This window comes from Triturus cristatus, chromosome 1_2 (assembly GCF_964204655.1).
Source record: "Triturus cristatus chromosome 1_2, aTriCri1.1, whole genome shotgun sequence".
Classification (NCBI taxonomy): Eukaryota; Metazoa; Chordata; class Amphibia; order Caudata; family Salamandridae; genus Triturus; species Triturus cristatus.
This window is the reverse complement of record NC_140580.1, coordinates 807145908-807169523: the sequence shown is the minus strand read 5'-3', so window position 1 is coordinate 807169523 and position 23616 is coordinate 807145908.

The window sequence follows — 23616 nt, the reverse complement described above, 5'->3', positions numbered from 1 at the left end:
CATACAGCTCTGGGGGACGCACTAGCGACCGATGGGAGAGGGGTTTTGGGGGGGGACCTAAACCTGGTGCTGGACACCGATCTAGATAGGTCTGCGCAATGACACAGACAGACCGGGGTACTGTCTAGGAGAGGGTTAGAGATGCTGAGAGACTCAGGAATCTGAGGCCTGTGGAGACACTTCCACACTAAATCACGTGAATATACCTTATTCTCCCACACAAAACACATGCCAGGTTAGACTACATTTTGGGAACAAGAGACATACAACTTCTACTCACAGAGTTAGAATCCTCCCAGCAGCGCTCTCAGATCACTTGACCATCACCCTTACACTATCGACTCCAGTACAGGACTCTCCACATCGTTACTGGTGGCTATGTGACACAATGCTACACCGCCCTGCAGTGGTATCTCAAATTCAAAAAGCTATAACCACCTATCCCACCCTGAACGACTCACATGAGGTTTCTATTGCAACACTTTGGGGAGCCCGTAAAGCTGTCATTAGGGGAGAATTAATAGCAATCTCCACGGATGACAACAAGCTGCGAATAGAAAATAGGGACGCCCTCTGCACCCTGAGCAGAGAGTTGGAGCACATTTACCAACGCCCCAGGGTGCCGAGGATCTGGTGCCAATTGACGGCGTTGCGCTCACAGCTTGCAAGTCTCGACCTAGACAGGGCGGAATATGCAGCGCTCCATCTTTACCACTCCTACGATGTCAGGGGAGACAAATGCAGTTGCCTCTTAGCCCACAATTTGCGTACACAATGACAATCATCGAGAGTCCAATCCCTACACACACGTGATAAAGGGCACATCAATAAGGATAATGACATAGCAGACGCCTTTAATGATTTTTAATGCCAATTATGCACTAGTCAATCCCTTGATCCAGCAGATATCACTGCCTACCTACAATCTGAACATACATCACATCTTACTTTAGACCAATTGGAAGCCCTAGATGAGGATATCCAGCCTGAGGAGGTCATCTTGGCTATATTTCAATTAAAAGTGACAAAAGCACCAGGCCCAAACAGACTTTTCTCTATTTTTTACAAAACTTTCCATGCTTTGGTCCCCATCCTCACCAGGTTATTTTCTTTCTTTGCAGCTCCCAGCACGATCCCTTCCCCTATGCTCACAGGATCTATCATCGCAGTCCCCAAACCTGGCAAAGGCAAACAACAGTTGTTGCTCTTACAGGACGATTTGCCATCCAATGTGTACCTTAAACTGTTCAGGGTTATCTGTTACCACCCTTATTATTCACCCTAGGATGGAGCCACTAGCACAGAGTGTCCAAGAGGACCCTCGGATCACCGGAGCAGTCTTTGGGGTGAGCAACATACCATTAGCCTTTATGCCGATGATGTGCTGGTGACACTAGATCAACCATCTTCCGCCTTGCCCGCATTTATGACTGAGCTAGGCAGCATTAGCCGGGCATCGGTATTACTGGGTCAATGTGGATAAGTCACAGACACTGAATCTCTCTATATCACCAGAGATGATGAGTCATCTAAAGAAACAACACCCCATCCAATGGACGTCTTCTACCCTTCCATACCTGGGGTTCAATCTAGCCTCTGTGCTCTAGTCGACCACCTTGATTAATTACCAATCTCTCCTCCGCCAGATCAGGAGTGAACTAGGGCAATGAAAACACCTTCAGATGTCCTGGTTGGGTCGTATGGCGTCAATTTCAGGAGTTTATCCTCCCCAGATACAGTATTTATTCCAAACTCACCAAAGAGAATGCTCACAAATTGCAAACGGAGATAATGCAATATCTGGATGGGGAAGAAACCCTGTATGAAAATGGAGCATAGCTATCTGCCTCCTTGGATGGGGGGACTGGGGTTTCTAGACCTACACTCTTACTACAGGGCCACCCAAATGAGATGCCTAGTGGAATGGTTCCTATCCGAATTGGAAAAACATTGGCTTTTTCTGGACGTCGCTGTTTGAGAACCCAGATTTTACCCCCAGGCATGACCCCAGCACGTTCACGGCATGGAGACGAGCAGAGTGTCACTCCATGGGCCATATGTTTGACAAAGAAGGAATACTCCCATTCCACCAACTACGTGCAAAATTTAGCCTCCCTGAAACCAAAAGACTTCCTTACCTACAACTCCGTCATTGGCTATTAAATCCCAACATTAGGCCCAATATTCATAGGCATATTACGCCATATGAAAAGTGATTGCTGTCTAAAATCTCGGGAGCGTGGCTCAGTTCTGAGTTATGTTCATTTTCAATCCAACGGAACAGACACATATACAAAGAAAGCCAGCATAGGTGACAACGGGAACTTGAGCGACATTTCAGGGACCGGGAATGGAGGGATATTTACTACAGAGCAATACAAAACGCGTGCAATTCATCAGTTCACTGACAGAAGATCGACCCCCAAAATATATCCATACACAAATTTTGAGTTTTTAATATCGATGTCAAAAATATCAACATCCCATATTTATTATTGTAAGTAAAAAATATTGAAAAAAATATTGATGTCAAAAATATAGTTGTACAAAATATTGATTTTAATATATATATATACACAAAATAATATTAAATATATAAAAAGTTAGATTTAATATACATTTTAATACATATAACAAATACATGTAATCTAAAAAATGTAAACATACATATATAAAATATAATATATATATATATTTACTGTCAAACTATTAATAAACTATTTACATTTATTTATTTTATAATTGTATTTATAAAAATGTATAAATAAATAAATATACATATATAACAACAGAAAAACAGCAGAAATTGGAATATTGCCCATAATAAGTAATCCATCTACACAAGAAACAGAAATGGATTCCAACACTAATCATGAGTCACAGGATTTGATCAATGTCCTCTATGATTTAGCACAAGAGGGCAACCAAGCAAGTGGAACCATGGAAGAATGTCTGGCAGGCATTTCAACAACAACAGGCACAATATGTAAAACGCCCTTCAAACCACCATCCTCCTTCTACCCATTGATGATAAAAGACACAATAGACATGTTTCAAGATAAGTCATCACTGATTTAAAAAGCTTGAATAAAATGACATACAAAGGGGTAAAACATTTCAAAAAGAATATACAAGAACTTCAATACCATCAATTAATGACTAAAATCAAAGACAACAAAGAAATAGTTGTGAGAAGCGCCGATAAAGGCGGGAACGTGGTACTGTGGAAGAGAGAAAACCACATTAAGGAAGCAATGAGTCATCTAGAGGATAAATCGTGCTATGGAAATAGCAACAGAGCAACCTGGAATGCAATACAATCATCATTCCGAGTAAATTTAATGGCGTGGCGGGAAAAGGGCCTGCTAACAACGGAGGAATACAAATATTTGTGGATAGCAAACCCAACAATCCCAATATTGTACTTCATACCGAAAGTACACAAGGACAAAATCAATCCACCAGGAAGGCCTATTATATCAGCCAAAAACAGTATATTTGAAAACACTTCCAAATATGTAGATTTCTTTTTACAAGAACATGTTTAAAATCTATCCTCCTACATTAAAAACACAGGAGACTTTTTGACAAAAATCAAACATTTCCAATGGAAAGATGACTATTATTTGATTACCTTAGATGTAACGTCACTCTATACATCTATCAGGCATAATGATGGACTTCGAGCCTTGAAATACTATTTGGCAAAGAAAGGAAACCAATATGTAGAACACAACAAAATGATTGTCAACATGGTTGAACTATGTTTAATGAATAACATCTTCATGTTCCAAAACGCAATATACTAACAACTGCGAGGTGTGGTGATGGGGGCCAGCTTCTCCCCCAGTTATGCGTGTTTACACAATGGCTGGTGGGAGGAGCAGGTCCTCATGAGCGAATACACGGAAACATTAACTAACAATATAAAATGTTGGTGGAGGTTTATTGACGATTTGTTCTTGGTGTGGCATGGTACAGGCAGGGAAGCAATAGAGTTTATTGAGTCCATAAATAAGATTGATTTAAATCTGTATTTCACATCCAATATAAGCAAAACCAATATAGTATTTCTGGACGTCGAGATATATGTAGAACAGGGAAACGTGGAGACTAGACTACACAGAAAACCCACGGCGGGAAATGCAATCCTACATGCAAGAATTGCACACCCTAACCATTTAATACAAAGCATTCCCTATGGAGAGCTATTGTGCATAAAATGCATATGCAGCAACGAGTAAGCTTTAAAGTTAGCACAACAGGAATGCATCAGTAGGTTTAGAGCCCGTGGATACAGCAACAAATGTCTAGAAAAGGCTTTTACAAAAAGCAATCTAATTGATAGGGAAAAGACATTGGAAAAGAAATCACAGAACACTATCCCTAATGATACCCCAAGCAACTTTAGATTCATTTCAGACTACAATCGACAGCAATTAGCAGTAAGAAAAATTATCAATAAGAACTGGTACCTCATAAAACAGGACCCCATTATTGGTAAATTGGTACCCAAAAAACCGACTTTAACATATAGAAGGGGAACATCAATGAGAGAATCGCTAATTGACAATGACCCATGTGGCACACCAGCCAAGGGATCTTGGTTGGCACAAAGACAGGGATTTTACAAATGCAAGACCTGCAAAGCTTGTCAACATGGGGTTTCCACGACCAATTACTCTACTCCCTTTGGCGGCCCTAACAAAGAAATCACTAAAGTCCTAAATTGTAAAACAGACTATGTGGTCTACATGTTGGAGTGCCCGTGCAAATTAAGATACATTGGCACTACTATTCTACCAGGTCATAAACGGGTGCTCCAACACCTACGAGCCATCAAAAACAATGATCAGGCGTACCCAGTAGCGTGTCATTTTCATGATAAACATGATGGCAATTCCAAAGATCTCAAATATTTCTTCATCGACTCTGTTCCAAGGAACAAAAGAGGGGGTGATAGGGAAAAATCCCTCAGATTATTGGAGATGCACTATATCCTGAACTTAGACAGCAAACATCCTAATGGGCTCAACAGTTCAGAGGAGCTTCATGCAAGTCTATAAAAACTAGTAGAAATGCCACAATGCAAAAAACAGCCAATCTAGATTTATCTATTAGTAATTGTATGAGAAACAAATAACATTAAACCAAATACCAACTCTCATAAATTAATAAACAGGATATTGTTAGCCATCATATCACATAGCTGCACAATGAGTTTAAAAAATATAACATCAATCCGCCTACCAGTATTTTTATAGTATATTAAGAATAAAAAACTTCCCCCTTAAATCTCTTTAACCCCTTCAGTGCCCGCCCCTTTCCCCGCCCAGTGCCGGCCGTTGCATTGGCGGGCGGGGTCTATGACGAGCTGGACTCGTCATGGGCACAGCGCCACCGCGGCCCATGACGAGTCCAGCTCGTCATGGGCACTGAAGGGGTTAAAAAAAACTTTTTAACTACCATTGTTTTTAATTAGGCACAATTTGCACATTTTGTCTATAAGAACTCCTTTCCCCACTTCCCTGTTTCCCTTCCTTCCCTTTCCAATTTAGATGTTAGGGCACCAACACTGTTCCACATATAGTCAGTCAGGATTTAGGAAGACAAAAATGCCGGATATAATTGACTGAATCAAGTACTATATAAGGCACAAGGCCTAGAACTTATTGTAATCCAGAAACAATGAGATACAGAGAAGGAGAAACAAAACATGTTTACAGTGTATGATTCCATGTATTTATATGTTTGGTCAATGAAATATTTATGATGATTTTATGGATATTTTAATACCCAATATTTATTATTATCTAATCTAATATGTCATATTTGAATTTCTATTTATATATTTATTTATTGATATATCTGGAGATGAGCATATGTATTTATGGCTATATTTTGCACAGTTAAAACTCCATCTGTACTTCATTCAGTACTAGGTTAGTCCATTAAGGTGTCGACAAGGAAAATATAGCTCGATTGTTGTTGATTCCTATAAAACGGCATATTTACATGATATTATGAAGCTTCTTTGACCTAGCTGCCGTGGGATTTATCCCGACAATATGAGTCACTATGACTGAAATGTTTTAATGTCGAACAGTATCTGTAGAAGTGATTTGAAACACAATATATTATGCACTAAGAATCATGTGGTAAATTCTGCCCAATCACAATGAAAAATACAAAAAGAAAAAAATGTAACCCTTTAAAATCAATAGCCAAGGCAGTGGCGGGCCGCACCTTACAAGAGGTTCCATTCCTGCGCCGCGCGCATCGCCCCCCTAATCTTTACGCTTCCTTTGTTACGCGGGTCCCCCTGCGTGTGTGGGACGCGGTCTGTGAGGCCCGGGGCCTTACCACCTTCCCTTCGCCGCTCACGCCCATTGTGGGCAACCCGGACTTCTCCCCAGGGATGGAGCCGGGGGTTTTCTCCCACTGGGTGCAGGCGGGCTGCAGGGCACTCTTCCAGATCTATGGCCCGGAAGGAGTGGTTCCTTTTCAGCAACTCCGCCAGGAGTTCGGCCTGACGGAGCTGGACAGATTGCGCTACATGCAGGTTCGGCATTGGGCCCTCCAGCCCCAGGTGCGCGCCACCGCCGCCCGTCCAATTACACCGTATGAGAGGTGGTTGGCTACTCGGACCTCCGACGCTAAGCTAATTACCGATTTGTACAAATACCTACAACCCCCGCCGTTTCACTATTACAACCCAGGGAGGGAGCGCTGGCACAGGGAATTGGGCAGGACACTCAGCCACAAGGAATGGGACAAAATTGCGTATCGGGCGCGGCACTCTGCATATCACACGGGCCTTACGGAGACCTTTACTAAGGTGTCCACATACTGGTACTACACCCCGGAGAGACTGTATGAAATGTATAAGCACACTGACAGGGGGTGCTGGCGGAGCTGCGGGCAGGAAGGTACCCTTTCACACATTCTTTGGGGTTGCCCAGTGCTGACCGCCTACTGGAAGGAAGTTCTGGACGAGGTGGATAAGCACTTTGGGATAGAGCTGCCGCGACTCCCGGCGTATGTCCTGTTGGGCCTCCCCAATGACCTAATGTACCCACTGAAGTCCCGTAGGGGTAGGCAGATCGCAATTGCGCTGGGGTCTGCGGTTCAGAACATTCTAATCCACTGGCGCACAGCCACCGTCCCCTCCATCACCGGTTGGTTGCATAGGCTTTGGCATGTGCTGGGGATGGAGAAGCTGTCGCTTACGGTTGCGGGGGAGATAGACCAATTTGAAGAGCTGTGGCAACCCTTTCTAGCGCTGCTGTCCACTGAATTCCGGGAGCTCACCTGCCCGAGGTATCTTAGGCTTCTCAGGCTGACGCCGCCGGTGACCCCGGCGGACTAGTTTACATGTGAGGCGGGGACCTCCCAGGGAGGGGGGGGGGTGCGGGGCTTCCTGGTGAGGATTACTCTGGTGCGGGACCATAGGATGGGGGGGGGGGGGTGGGGTTTTTTTTTTTCGTTACTGGGAGGATGGGGATGGGGGGGGGATTGTGTTCTGTTGAGTTGCTGATGGCTTTCATTGCTTAGATTTGGGGTGTCGGATGCGCGGGCGGGGTTCCATAGCTTGTATTTCTAGCCTTCATTTACTGTGTTTTTCCCCCTGACTTACTGCGCTACCTATTGCCAACCCTCTGGAGTTGCACCCTTTTTCTTTGACTGTATTCCATGTATCCTGACCTCCTATCCCCCTCCCCCATGGTTTGTTTTTGTTTCAATAAAAACGTTTTAAACATAAAATCAATAGCCATTGGTAGAACTGTGTCATGTGATCAAGTCCCCCAGGAGGGATAAAACGCGTAATGGCTGCCGTTTGTCTGTGAGATTCAGTGAATAAATCAAACGGATATTGAACAAGAATCCTGTGGTCCGTGCTCTCTTTACTCGGCTCCAGTTGGGTAACATACAAAAAAGGAGAGTGCTTTCTAATATATATATATATATATATATTCCAATCGTAATTGCCATGCAAATGAAGAAACCCACACAACGCTCGATTTTTCCTTGGTTTATTCGGGAGACAGCAGCGGAGTCAGGGAGAATCCCACAGCATGGTAAGGCGCCTTCTGCCTACGCGTTTCGAGAGTTTTCCCTTCATCATGGCACGGCGTTTGGTGGGGAGAATGAAAGCAAGCATGGTTTTCACAGGTGATATAGTTTGTTTGGTCCCTCCTTAGTGGGCGTGTTCTTGCAAAGCACCCTGGTTCGTGTAGTCCAGGGCAATATCTAAAATCCAAAATTGGTGCTGTTTTCCCATAGTCCCTCTGTAGTTTTCACCCAGTGGGTTGCTGGCGATCCCCTTCTGTTTCCGTTGCTTTAGTGGTGCTCCTCGAACAGGCACGTTGTTCCGCATAAAGTGCCCCAGCCTGAGACACACGGACCTGCAAGGAGCAGTGGGGTTGTCTTCGTGACCCTGGCTGGCCACCACATATTCCAATCGTAATTGCCATGCAAATGAAGACACCCACACAACGCTCGATTTTTCCTTGGTTTATTCGGGAGACAGCAGCGGAGTCAGGGAGAATCCCACAGCATGGTAAGGCGCCTTCTGCCTACGCGTTTCGAGAGTTTTCCCTTCATCATGGCACGGCGTTTGGTGGGGAGAATGAAAGCAAGCATGGTTTTCACAGGTGATATAGTTTGTTTGGTCCCTCCTTAGTGGGCGTGTTCTTGCAAAGCACCCTGGTTCGTGTAGTCCAGGGCAATTTCTAAAATCCAAAATTGGTGCTGTTTTCCCATAGTCCCTCTGCAAGAACACGCCCACTAAGGAGGGACCAAACAAACTATATCACCTGTGAAAACCATGCTTGCTTTCATTCTCCCCACCAAACGCCGTGCCATGATGAAGGGAAAACTCTCGAAACGCGTAGGCAGAAGGCGCCTTACCATGCTGTGGGATTCTCCCTGACTCCGCTGCTGTCTCCCGAATAAACCAAGGAAAAATCGAGCGTTGTGTGGGTGTCTTCATTTGCATGGCAATTACGATTGGAATATATATATATATATTTATTTATATATATATATATATATATATATATATATATATATATATATATATATATTATCTACTGGCGGTCGCCAGTAGATAGTTATAGTTAGGACCGTGTTTCCATAGGAAATCTCAAAATTCTATTTTGAATAACTTTGGCGCCGGTTGACGAATCCTCGCGAAATTCTCAAAACTAATGGGGAGCTCCGTTCAGCTCCTACCCTGAAAGTCTCGGGGTGATTCGTCAAGCGGGGGCCGAGAAAAAAGGGGGGTCCCAAAACGCGTTTTCCCCATGCATTTTTCCATAGGACCTTTAGTCGCAGCTACAGCCCGAACGGCTGAACAGAATTACTTGAAATTTGGCAGAGAGGTAGCCATAAGGTCAAGGAAGTGCCTTTTGCAGGTCTGGTGTAAATCTGTTCAGTATTTCCGGAGAAAATAGCATTTAAAAGCATCTATATATCTATATGCGCGCAGGGTGCGCGCACTGTGCGAGCACCCTAACGTGCGCGAGCGTAATTCTGATTGGTGGTTACAGGTTAGTCAACGTTCGAATCGGTCGAAATCAGGAAGTGTCGGCCGCCATTTTGTTTGTTTTCAGTGCGAGAGTGAAAAAGGAAGGTGGCGAACGTGAAAAGGGGGCAGGGTAGAGAGTTCCTGACCCCCTAGCCTTTGTCAGGGGGTCCCTGAAGGACCCCGAAGGCAAAAAAAAAAAATTTTTTTTTAAAAATCGCGGGGGTGCGCGCACAGTGCGCGCACCCTGAAAAACACCCCAAAAAAAATTATTAAAAAAAATTTAAAAAAAAAAAAAAATTGCAGGGTGAAAACCAAAATAAATAAAAATAATAATTTTTAATACGTAGTTGATTGTAAAATAAATATATAAAAAAAATAATACATAAATAAATTTGCATTTAAAAAAACGTACAAATTCACTGAAAAAACCATAGGTTTCACACACGTTATAGTTAGGAATTAGCATTTAAAAAACCTTGCAAATTCACTTAAAAAACCATAGGTTTCACACATGTTATAGTTAGCTGGACATTTCACTCATAAAAAACCAATGAAATTCCCCCGTTATAGTTACTGCAGGCAACTATAACTCACGCGACCGCAATCCTCTGCTGATGACGTCAGATATTACATCACTGATGACATATGTGTCTTTCTGAAAAATAAATATTTGTAATATATGTATAGCTAAAGATTAATGGAAGAAGACATGGGTAAATAAGTGTCTAAATACAGTGATGTAATATCTGACGTCATCAGCAGAGGATTGCGGTCGCGTGAGTTATAGTTGCCTGCAGTAACTATAACGGGGGAATTTCATTGGTTTTTTATGAGTGAAATGTCCAGCTAACTATAACATGTGTGAAACCTATGGTTTTTTAAGTGAATATATGTATATATATATATATATATATATATATATATATATATATATATATATATATATATATATATATATATATATATATTACCTGCTGGCAGTCGCCAGTAGGTAGTTATAGTTAGGACCTATTTTCCATAGGATATCAGCAACCTTCTATTTGGCGTCGATTGATGAATCTTCGCGAAATTTTCCAAACTTTTGGCCAGCTCCGGTCAGCTCCTATCCTGAAAATTTCACGGTGATTCGTCAAGCGGGGGCCGAGAAAAAAGGGGGTCCCAAAACGCGTTTTCCCCATGCATTTCCCATAGGACCTGTTGACGCAGCTATAGCCCGAAGTGCTGAACGGAATTACACCAAGTTTGGCAAAAAGGTAGTCCTCAGTTCAGACTCGTGCCTTTTGCTTAAATGGTGTAAATCCGTTCAGTAGTTCCTGAGAAAATCAAAAGTAAAATCACATATATATCTGGGCGGAGCCTAACCACACATCTCATCGTGAGATCTGATTGGCTGTCAGTACTTCATCCAACCAAGAAGTGTTGGCAGCCATCTTGGGACCAATATACATGATAGGACCTCATTAAAAAGCATTGCAGTTAATAGAAGGTTTTAGGACTTTAGTTACATTATAAATCATTTGTTGATGGTACCACACTCATTTTAGAAATTGTGGTGTGTTCTAAGGTGATTTTACCATGTGAAAAAGCCTTCTGCTGTGACATCATGAATCATGATTGAGAGAAAACTATTTTCTCATGCTTTCCTCACAGAGGTTTGAAAGGTGATCTATAAGCTAAACTGAGAGCATATTTTCTGTATATTCACATTATCTTTCTCAGTCATGTGAGAATGAAGTCTGACATTCTCAGTAAAACATGTACAGGGCAGAGACTGTCAGTTTATTCATTTGTGTTCTACTGCAGCTTCCCAGAGTATTCAAAAGAACAACTAGAGCGGTAACAGTCCTACTTATGACAAACGTATGGCACACCTGAAGCCATCTTGGTTGGAATAAAGTGGTAACTCTTAAAACATTTGATTTAAAAAGGAACAACATGAGGGGGTTCCTTTTGCCATAGAAAGTATGATTATTGCTGCAGAAAGAAAAATGAGGGCACATTTTGAGTGACTTCTCAAATCCTCTTCTATTTCATTAAAAAATTCTGACATGCAGACTGAAACATGCACTTTCAATACCAGCAGCAGACTTCCCTGGTGAGCAGTAGCTTTACTACAGTGATCTAATAAGCAACTAGAGTGCTAACATTCTGAATTTATGGCAAATGTGTGACCCATCTAAATGCCTTCTTGATGGAATCAAAGTAAAAAACTGAAAGTATTTCCTACTGAGGAGACTGTAGTAAATGAGGAAATTAGGAAACATCATAACATATAAGTCTCCCAAAATGGCCACCAGAGACAAAAGGGCCCAAATGTAGCCCAAATATCACCCAGATGTAGCCCAAGTATAGCCCAATGAAAGAATGTCCCAGAGTGTTCTAACGAACTACTAGAGCGCTAACAGTCTTACTTATGACAAAAGTAAGGCACACCTGAAGCCATCTTGATTGGAATAAGGTGGTAACACTTATAACATTTAATTTACAAAGGAACAAAATGAGGGGGTTCATTTTGCCATAGAAATTATGATTAGTGCTGCAGAAAGAAAAATTAGGGCACATTTTGACTTCTCAAATCCTCTTCTATTTCATTAAAAAATTCTGACACGCAGACTGAAACATGCACTTTGAATACCAACAGCAGACTTCCCTCATGAGCAGTAGCTTTACTAAAACACTGAAAGCATTTCCTACTGAGGAGACTGCAGTAAATGAGGAAATTAGGAAACTTCATAACAAATAAATCTCCCAAGATGGCCACCAGAGACAAAAGAGCCCAAATGCAGCACAGATATTACCCAGATGTAGCCCACATGCAGCCCAATGACATAAGTGTGCAAAACACTTATTTTTTGTGTATTTGCAGTTTTATATAGTGCAGACTTGTCAGGTACTGGAGTGCTTTACATGAGCATTGGTTACATCACACAAGATCATATTCATTTTGATTGTAGACATGGGGAGATTAAGTGATTTGACCAGAATCACAAAATATTGAGCTGAAGCAGAAACTCCCACCTGGTTCCCCAGTTGCAAAGTCTGCAGCTCTGGAAGTAACACCACATCCTCTCCCCTAGGTGCAACATTTAATCAAGTGGTCAACTGGATAAAAAAACATAAAGATTACAAATAATTTAAAAGTTCTTTGTCGCTATTTGAAAACTCAGAAAGTATGTCCTCATTTTAGTTTTTTTAGAGCACTAACCATAATTTTGATGCAAATAAGACCCTCTCATATATGTAATTTCTAAAGGAAATGCTCTAGGTATTACAGTTTTGATTACATCAAGATGCCGTCAGGCGTTCCATACTTTTGTAATAAATATAGAATGTTAGCAATCTAGTTGTTCATTGGGATACTTTTGAGAGGCAGAGGCTAGGGGCACGGACTCTGAAAATTGAAGGCAGGTAGGAGAGTGCAGAGGCAACAATTTGACTACACTGGGCAGGCAGGAAGGGCAGTGGCAGCAAAACAGACTATGGAGGGCAGTGGAAAGGGGGGCAGGGGCAACAAACCAACAATACAGGACTGGCAAGAGAGGCTGTGGCAATATAATAGACCATTGTGGGCAGAAGGAAGAGGAAATGGTAGTACAACCATGCATGCCAACAGACCCATTTCAGCCAGGAAACGTCCAATGTTTTTAAGCTCAAATGGGCTTTATTTGATCTGTCTCCTGTCTACAATCTCCTCTTTTTCAATGTAACTCAAAGGGGAAAATCAAAATCTCCCTCTGACCAAGTTCAAAATGTTCGCAAGTATGGTACATTGGATCATGGTAGGCAGGAGGAATTGGGGTAGGGACATGGACTTGGATAACAGAGGACAGGAGGGACATGGAGAGGTGCACCAAACTGACCCTACAGGGCAGGCATCAGGGTTTGCAGCAGCACAATACACCACACAAGGCATGAGGGATGGGAGTGCAACACAACAATCCATAAAAAGCAATAGGGAGGGGACAGGACCATGCACATGGACAACAGAGAACAGAGGGAAAAGAGGCAATGGTAGCTAGCTGACCATAATGGACAGACAGGAGAGAAAGCTGCAGCATAACAGACCATAAAGGGCAGGAGGGACGGATCAGGGGCATTACAATGGAACAGACAAGCCAGGAGGGAGGGAATAGGGGTCTGCACTTGGAAACAGAGGGCTGGGGGCAAGGGGGCAGGGCAGGAGCAGCAAGATGACCATTGAGGTCAGGCAGGATGGGCACTAGAAACAAGACACACCATGGAGAGCAACAATGAGACTATGATGGCATACACACAGACCATGGAGAGAAGGTGGGAGGGGTCGTGGGCAGATAGCTGACCACACACGGAAGGTGGGAGGGGCCATGGCAGCACAGAAGACCATGCATGGCAAGTGGGAGGGTTAGTGGCAGCACAATGGCTATGATGGGCAAGAAGGAGGGTGCAGGGGCATGCACAAAGGACGATGGAGGATAGAAGGGAGGGTCAGGACCTTGGCACAGACAAGAGAGTTCAGGGGAAGGGGCCTCATAACAGACCGCGTGGGGCAGGCAGGAGGAGCAGTTGCAGCACAACAGACCAGGGAGGGCAGAAGGGTGTGGCAGTAAAATGGACCATGGAGGACAGGAGGAAGGGGATAGGGGCATGGCATGTGGACAGGCAGGGTGGAGGTGGCAGGGACAGGTTACAGTCATCTGACAATGCTAGGCAGGTGGGAGGGGAGTGGCATCTCAACAGAACACTCAGAGTAGATGGGATTGGCAGGTCCATGGAACATGGTGGGCAAAAAGGATTGAGCAGGGGCATGCACAAAGACATCGGAGGGCAGATGGAGGGAGAATAGGGGTAGCAATCTAAGCACAGAGGCTAAGCAGGAGGTCAATGATGGGCCATAGAATTGGGCAATGGAGGGCAGGAGGAGTGGACTGGTACATCATGCTGAATGGAGGTCAGTGGCAGCACATCAGACATGCATGGCAGGAGGGAGGAGGCTAGTCAATGGAATAAGACAACAGAGGATAGGGAGGAGGTGGATGGGGCAGCAAGCTAACTGCTCAGAGAAGGTGGGTATTAGGAACTTTATTGTTTTTAAAATGTGTGTCTGTGCGAACTACTTAAAATATGAACAAGTATGCAGCATAATCTCACTTTTATTCAGGAAGAAGAGGATGTTTGTGACTGTGAATCCGGGCTCACTTGGCAGAAACACCCCCTGACCCTCCACCCCCTCGCAAAATGTAATGCCCGCGAAAAGGGTAGGTGGAGCTTAGCGCCCTCCTGAAGAAACCAACGGCGGACCCCACTGACCTCAAGAACTACCGTCCCATCTCGCTCCTTCCTTTTCCTGCCAAAGTCATTGAGAAGACCGTCAACAGACAGCTTGCCGCCTTCCTCAAGACGAACGGATCCCTCGACCCCTCGCAGTCCGGGTTTTGGGCCAACCACAGCACCGAGACTGCCCTGATCGCAGCCACCGACGACATCAGATCCCTGATCGACAACGGGGAAACAGCGGCCCTCATCCTCCTGGACCTCTCTGCTGTGTTCGACACTGTCTGCCACCGCACCCTAGTGCAGCGCCTCAGCAACATCGGAATCCAAGAGAAGGCACTGGAGTGGATCATCTCATTCCTCGCCGGAAGACCCCAGAGAGTCCGCCTCTCCCCGTTCAGATCCGAGGCCACCGAAGTCATCTGCGGCGTACCACAAGGATCATCACTCAGCCCAACCCTCTTCAACGTCTACATGAGCCCCCTCGCAGCCATCGCATGCCAACACAACCTCAACATCATCTCCTACGCTGACGACACCCAACTGATCCTCTCCCTCACCAACGACCCCGCCAGAGCCAGCCTACACGAAGGTGATGAAAGACGTCGCCGAGTGGATGAAGAACAGCCGCCTGAAACTGAACTCAGACAAGACGGAAGTCCTCATCCTGGGATCATCCCCCTCCACCTGGGACGATTCCTGGTGGCCCCCTGCCCTGGGCACCACTCCCAAACCAACGGACCACGCGCGCAACCTGGGCTTCATCCTGGACTCCTCCCTCTCGATGACCAGACAAGTCAACGCCGTCTCCTCATCATGCTTCACACCCTGCGCATGCTCCGCAAGATCTTCAGATGGATCCCCACAGAAACCAGGAAGACCGTTGCCCAGGCACTCGTCACCAGCCGACTGGACAACGGGAACACCCTCTACGCCGGAACCACAGCCAAACTTCAAAAAAGACTCCAACGCATCCAGAACGCCTCCGCACGACTCATCCTGGACATCCCCCGACAAAGCCACATCACCGGACACCTGAGAGACCTGCACTGGCTCCCAGTCAGCAAGAGAATCACGTTCAGACTCCTCACCCACGCACACAAGGCTCTCCACGACCTGGGCCCCAAGTACCTCAACGACCGCATGACCTTCTGCACGCCCACCCGCCAGCTACGATCGACCAGCCACGCCCTTGCCACCGTACCATGCATCCACAGAGCCACCGCCGGAGGAAGATCCTTCTCCTTCCTGGCAGCCAAGAATTGGAACTCCCTCCCCATCCACCTTCGGCTAACCCAAGACCATCTCTCCTTCAGGAAGCAGCTCAAGACCTGGCTGTTCGAGCAGTAACGTACCCCTCCCCCCCAGCGCCTTGAGACCCTTCCGTGTGAGTAGCGCGCTATACAAATGTCGAGATTGAGTGTTATATAGAACATAGTCCTGAGAGCACGATTGAAAATGAAAACTAGATATAGTATATGGTATAAACTATGCACCAAAAAGTGTGATATAAGATGAACCGGGGCGTGAAATATAATATGCAATACATTGTGCGCAATGACAGATTCATTGGAGAGCGCGAGATAGCACAGGCACTAGCGCGTGCTATGCGATATGCGCCTTGGAGTGTAATATGCACAGGGCAGTGTTGTGTAACCTAACTAGTCTCTAAAGTTGTAATATAAAATATGTGCTGGGGAGTGTAACGTTGCATATGCACTGTGACAAAGATATGGATCACAGATTGTAATATGTATGGCATAGCGCTGTGCGTTATAGCATAGGCATCGAGGAAGGCATGTTAGATGGGGCAATATAACCCGTGCGAAGGCAAGTGTGGCATGACATATTCACGGGGTGGTGTTACAGTGCACATGGCCTAGAGAGTGTCATAGCATACGCACTAGCTGGTGGAATACAACACAGAGGTGTGTTGCACTCAGCGGGCACTGGTGGGTGTAACACAGCATTGGGCTCAGCCAGGAGCACGCTGTGACTCTCAAGTGAGGTTTGTCTCCTTTCCAGAGAGTGAAATAAAAAGTATTACTCATCCGGCGGTGGATGTGTGTTTTATTAACCGCGAGGGGGGTTTCTTGCATAGGTTGGTCGAATTTTTGTCGAATCCCCTTTGAATGGCTTGGGGTGCGTGTGTATTAAATGTGCCTGTCAATACCTACCCATGTTTGTATAAATAAACGACAAGAGTGTCTACTTGGAGAGTACCCACCGGTGGGGGCGCCGGGATTAGGCAAGGTAGGGCGTCAGACACGCCAGAGCTTCAATAGCGGTGTAAATACATTCCACGTGGATACATTGTATGCATAGTCGCCTTTTAATGAATATCACGCAAATCGTCATGGTGATAGGTACATACGGTTTGTCCAGCATATCCTAGGTGTTTCTATAAATATATATTTTTTTTAAATAATAAAAAACAAAGGCCGGCTCCGGGGGATGGGGTCCCCGGGGCCATAAGTGGCCTGAGGAGGGGGGCAACGCAGCCCCCCTCCTAAAGAATAAAAAAAAAAAGCCCATGACCCGGGGGTTGGGGTCCCCGGGGCCGATTAAGGCCTTGGGAGGGCCAAATTAAATTTTTTTCAACAAAAAAAATTAGGGTGCAGGCCCTGGGGGATGGGGTCCCCAGGGCCAATAAATTAGAAAAAGAAGGGGGGCCACACAGCCCTCCTTCTTAAAAAAATTAATTAAATAAAAGACCGGCATCGCGCTGGAGGCCACGTCTCCTCCTTGCAGCACTCTGCAAATGCGCCCCCTGGCCAGTTGTAAGTTAGGGACTTAATTCCCCTTCAATACTGAGGGTTACTGAGGGCCAACTAGCCCAACATGTATCTCCAGTATGCGCCAGGGAGCTGCGTTGCAGACAGGTGTTCTGAGGCCACGCCCCTTTTTACACCTCTATGCAACACAGCTCTGTGGCGCTTACTGGAGGTACCTAGTGGGCTAATTTGACCCTAGGGACCCTTAGGATTCAAGGGGACTTAATCTCTCAACTTAGAACGGCCACGGGCACGTTTACACAGTGGTGAAGGGAGGGGACGGGGCCTGAGGTGACATGTGCAAACACTCCTTGTGGTGCATTTTAAGTTGGGGAAATAATTGCCTTTCAATCCTGAGGGACCCTGGGGGCCAACTAGCCCACCAGGTGCTTCCAGTAAGCGCCACTGCTCTGCGTTGCAGAGAGGTGGTGCAGCCCGTGCCCCTTTTTACACCTCTCTGCAATGGCGCTTACTGGATGTACCTAGTGGGCTATTTTGCCCCTAGGGACCCTCAGGATTCAAGGGGACTTAATCTCCCAACTTAAAAAACGGCTACAGGGCGTGTTTACACAGTGGGGAAGGGAGGGGACGGGGCCTGAGGTGACGTGTGCAAACACGCCCTCTAGAGCGTTTTAAGTTGGGGAAATAATTCCCCTTCAATCCTGAGGGACCCTGGGGGCCAACTAGCCCACCAGGTGCTTCCAGCAAGCGCCACTGCGCTGCATTGCAGCGAGGTGGTCTAGGCCGTGCCCCTTTTTACATCTCTCTGCAACGTAGCTCTGTGGCGCTTACTGGAGGTACCTAGTGGTCTAGTTGGACCCTAGGGACCCTCAGGATTCAAGGGGACTTAATCTCCCAACTTAAAACGGCCACAGGGCGTGTTTACACAGTGGGGAAGGGAGGGGACAGGGCCTGAGGTGACGTGTGCAAACACGCCCTGTGGCGCGTTTTAAGAGGTAGTTTTAATCACCTGCCCTATGCTAGGGGCTTACAGAGGAGGTCATGCTAATCACAGGGGGACCCCAACGCATAGTGTTCCCTAGTGTATGTAGGTGTTTTCACTGTATTCTGAGTGTCTTTTAACATAGCACTGGCTCTAGGACTGGTTATTCAAACTCAGTTACCACCAGTATCCGTCTGAAAAAGTTGAGGGTACAGGATGATTTTGCAACAAGGCTTCTTTCTGCTCTTCTGTTTGTTCTTTCTGCACGTTATCCTTCTTCCTGCACTTTTCTTCATCTTTGAGGACTTCTGTTGCTTCTTTCCTCATTTCCTTTTTGTCTTTCTGTGCGTTTTTTCTTCTTTCTTCACATGTCCTATCTCTGTAGGCATAATTAGAAATTAGCATTTAAAAAACCTTTGAAATTCACTGAAAAAACCATAGGTTTCAGGCACGTTATAATTAGGAATAAGCATTTAAAAAACCTTAGAAATTCACTGAAAAAACCATAGGTTTCAGGGGCGTTATAGTTAGCTGAACTTTTCACTCGTACAAAACCATTGAAATTCCCCCGTTATAGTTAGTTCAGCTAACTATAACTCGCGCGCCCGCAAGGCACTGCTGATGACGTCACATATTACATCACTCATGACATGGTCAGTGACATCACTCATGACATCACTGATGACATCATCCTTGTGATAGAGTGGCAGACCTCCTCTCCCCCTAATATAACCTTCGATACACACATTCAAAAATAGAAACTACAATTTTCAAAACAATGGACATACCAATACCAGTTACAACAACCTATTCAGTAATTCTAAGATCCACATACACATCCACTCATTCACCAACAGTCCTATACAGTCACTCATACATGTACTCACTCATCATATGTACTCATACACCTATACATCCTGTTGCACAACGCCACTCATCCATAGAGTTACTCACACACATAGTCACTCATGCTAATAAAGAATCAAACATCCATTTACTTGCATATACAGTTATACACACACCACCACACTTACTTCTACAGAAACTTACACATACTTAGGGGCATATTATCAAGCCAGGTGATAAAATTATCGCCGCATTAGCGGCAGAAAACTGCCGCTAAAGCGGCGATAATGGGCTTGATAATATGCTCCATGGATTTCCAATTGAAGCCCATGTTAAATGTGACGGACGTTTAACATGGGCTTCAATTGGAATTCCATAGAGCATATTATCAAGCCCATTATCGCCGTTTTAGCGGCAGTTTGCTGCCGCTAAAGCGGCGATAATTTTATCGCCTGGCTTGATAATATGCCCCTCAGTCTTTTAAACAATCACTTATAGAAACACATACTTATTCATACAGGAACTCTTTCAACCTCTCACGCTCACATATACTCACCTATATACACTAGTCACATATACTAGTTTAAAACATATGTAGTTACTCATAGACACTATTGAGACAGTCATTCACTCACTAACACACCCATGCACACACTCATCCACCCATACAGTCCTGCACACATGCTGTCTTCAACACATACAAACAGTGAGTCACTCATTCATGCACCTATGCACTACGTAATAGCCCCCACCAAACCATACAGACACTCAGACACTCATACTGATACTCAAAAAACCAACTAATAACCTATATAGACACTCATGTAGCTACTCACCAACCCATGCAGCCACGTATACACAAAGTGAGAGACTGATACAGATATTTACATATTTAAACATTACTCACTAAGCCATGTATTCACTAAGATACACTTAATCAGTCAGCTATACAATCAATTTTTCAAAAACAAATCATCCATTTAGACACTTATATACCCATGTATTCTTCCATCGACCTTGAGATATACATCTATAAAACATATGTAATTTTCAGAAAAACACACATTCACTGGATGATGTCATCAGTGATGTCATGAGTGATGTCACTGACCATGTCATGAGTGATGTAATATGTGACGTCATCAGCAGTGCATTGCGGGCGCGCGAGTTATAGTTAGCTGAACTACCTATAACGGGGGAATTTCAGTGGTTTTGTACGAGTGAAAAGTTCGGCTAACTATAACGCCCCTGAAACCTATGGTTTTTTCAGTGAATATATATAGATAAATATATTATCCACCAAACGTCCCAGCGCTTCAGGAGGGCACTCAGCTGAAAATCCTCCATCTGTACTATACTTCTGACTCATCGTGTCCAACATTTACATGTTGCTGCCTGGCGCATTCCGATGCTTGCAGCATCTTAATAATAGGCTTATGGGTTTACAATTTCACAGAAAGGCTCTCTTTTATTTCTATTTGAATGTGCAGGTGTTTTCAACTACCTTTAGTAGGTGTATACTTAGTGCATTTTTCTTGATGCATTCTGGGAAAAGTAGTTCCTTCTAGAGCACTACAATATTCCCTAAATGGGTATCTGTTGGAATTGTTATTTTAAAGTCCATCTCTTTTACTTGGTAATATTCGGGGCATTCTGAAGAGTCTCTTTACTCTTGCCTCAGAGCAGTTCCGTGGCACAACCTCTCTTACACCATTGTCGAGATGGTGCACCTCCCCAGGACAAGACTGCCCTGTTGTTAATTATTCACCAAACGTCCCTTCCCAAGTCCTAGATTTACAAAGGATGCCTTTTGTTACACTATCATAATAACCCAATAGACCTCCTGCATAACAAATTGTCCACTTGCATTGTAGGTTTGTTTTGTGTTACGTTCAGTCTTGCAAATAGAGAGGAAAGCTGAAGCAATTCAAGTACCTCTCTGCAAATGAATGTAAAACCTGTATTATTAAAAGCTACTGTTATAGATGACCTTGAATGTCAAAGGAAACTTCTTTGTCTCGTATCCGGCGGATTTGTGTTCAATGCAAGCAATTGTCCATAATATTTCAAAGTAATGAATATTTAACATGATGTGCTCTGTATTCAAGTGCTCTGTTTTCAAAATATATATGTATGTATCCTATTTTACTTCTGAAAGCCTTTCAAATTGATGTTCTTATTCTTCAAAATACTGACCTGTGCCATTGTAATAATTAAACATATTTAAAACGTGTTGAGCTCAGAATTTTGTTTGAAGGACAATTGGGTGATGATGCAATTATATCACTTCTAATTTATCAATCCCAATAAAAATGGTAAGAATTGGGCACAATTAGTACATTTTACTTCATTTTTTCAAAATTTGAATGAAACGTGTAATATGTGAGAACATTCAATCCTGGGGCTGAAGTTTTATCTATGCATTGTTTTCCTTCGGGCATTAACTAGAAGACAAGTGACACAAATTACAAATACGAAATAAAACATTTTGAAGAACTACTTTCCAGAGGCTGATTGAAAACTCAGGTAATGTTGCATGAGGTCAACATTACCTGTCTCGAGAAAGACACTGGAAATACCAATGGCAAATGAGAAAAACCTGCGCAGAAAATAAAAATTAATATGAATTCAATCAAAGACAGTTACAATTCATTTTACCTTTTCACAAACTTCAATAGACTCTGGGACCTTTGTGAGATTTAAAAACATCTTTTTAACAATTCAAAGCTGCTGTTTTACCTGTCTTTCCGAATCATATTTCATTTTTCTATGGAAGGTATGTCCTTACATTCATAAGTCATGCCAGGTCAGTGCATAAAGTATTTTCAAAAAGGTTTCTAGGTCGTGCAAAGCACTCATTCAGGGACATATGTAACATGGTTTTGTATGCCCTTGTAACATGGAAAGGGGCGCAAGGGTGACACGAAACCTAGAATGTTATTTATCCAGCAATGTAGCCAAGGACACCCTTGCGTGATTCCCTTCATGGCTTGATAAATGTGGAGTAACGCAAGGCAGTGCAGATTAAGCTTAATTTACCCCAGAGAGCGTTAAAGTTCCCAATCATCCACCCATGGATTTTAGTGCATTAGCGGTAGGCCTGGCAATGTGTCAAATTGCTATGCCTTCCAGGAGCGGCATAACAAGGAGAAAGACGCTTATTTCTCCTAGTTTGTTCCTCTTTCTGCTTGCACTGCGTTCTACAGCACACATAAAAAAAAGGTTCCGCCCAAAGTAATCCACATAGATTTTTCTTATTTTGATCACCTTTTGTTTACCTATTACTGTGGGGGAGCCTTATAACTTGTGACTCACCCACTGTAAACTCATGGTAAAATGGACTGCATGTGTTTGCCACCAGTTTCTGCCTTTTAAGATAAGGCACTGTGAAGCAGCAAGGATAAGGGGCAATTGGCTGGTTACACATGAGCATGTGTGCACAAGCATGTGCGCAAGTGTAAAGACTGCGCTTTGGTGATTCCTGTCATGTGCAGCCCAGGAACTGCTTACAGGTAGCCTGGTGCAGAAGGGACTCTTCAGGATTGTGTATTGACCTGGGATAGGCCTTATAATGTTGGTGTACACATATAGGGAAAGTCAGTTGGGTGTACTGTCTTGCCTGCAGTGACACTCCATTATACACTTAGGGGAAGGCTGCCTCAGAGTGCAGCCCCACTTCCTCTTGGCCCACAGTAATCAGAGTCGCACTAATGTACAGTGTAACCTGTGTGAACAGAACAATTCTATAGAGTTCAAAGACATGCCTGTACAGCTTATGGGTCATCCAGGAATGTCATATTTCTCTGGTTCAGCTCAGAATCAGGTCCCAGGCTTTTTGTCACCCTGCTGGGCTGGGTTAATTACTTTCCTCTCCAGTGGCATGAATAAAGGTCTCCTATCATAAATTGGGCAATTGACATTGCTTAAGTCAGATCCTCGGAAGGAAAGGGGTGGAGCAGACTGCTCTGCATCAACCAGTCAGCTGTCATCCTGTTCCAGAAAGAGGGCCTGCTCAAGCCCATTAAACAAAGGAAGAAGCCCAGACCTCTGAAGCCAAACCATGTGTGGTGCTTCTTTGAAGTTTTTCTGGGGAAGGCCCTGTCAGTGATGCAAGCGAGGTGTGGAACTGAGACCCGCAGAGCAGTTGTGGCAAGCGACTCTCGGGTGATGTCATTTTGAAATATCCCAGAAGGGTGAGCAGGGAGGTTAGGACAGGGGCAGAAAGTGATATGGCACATCAGGATAGACCAGAGGTGCATCCCTGCTGGACACTC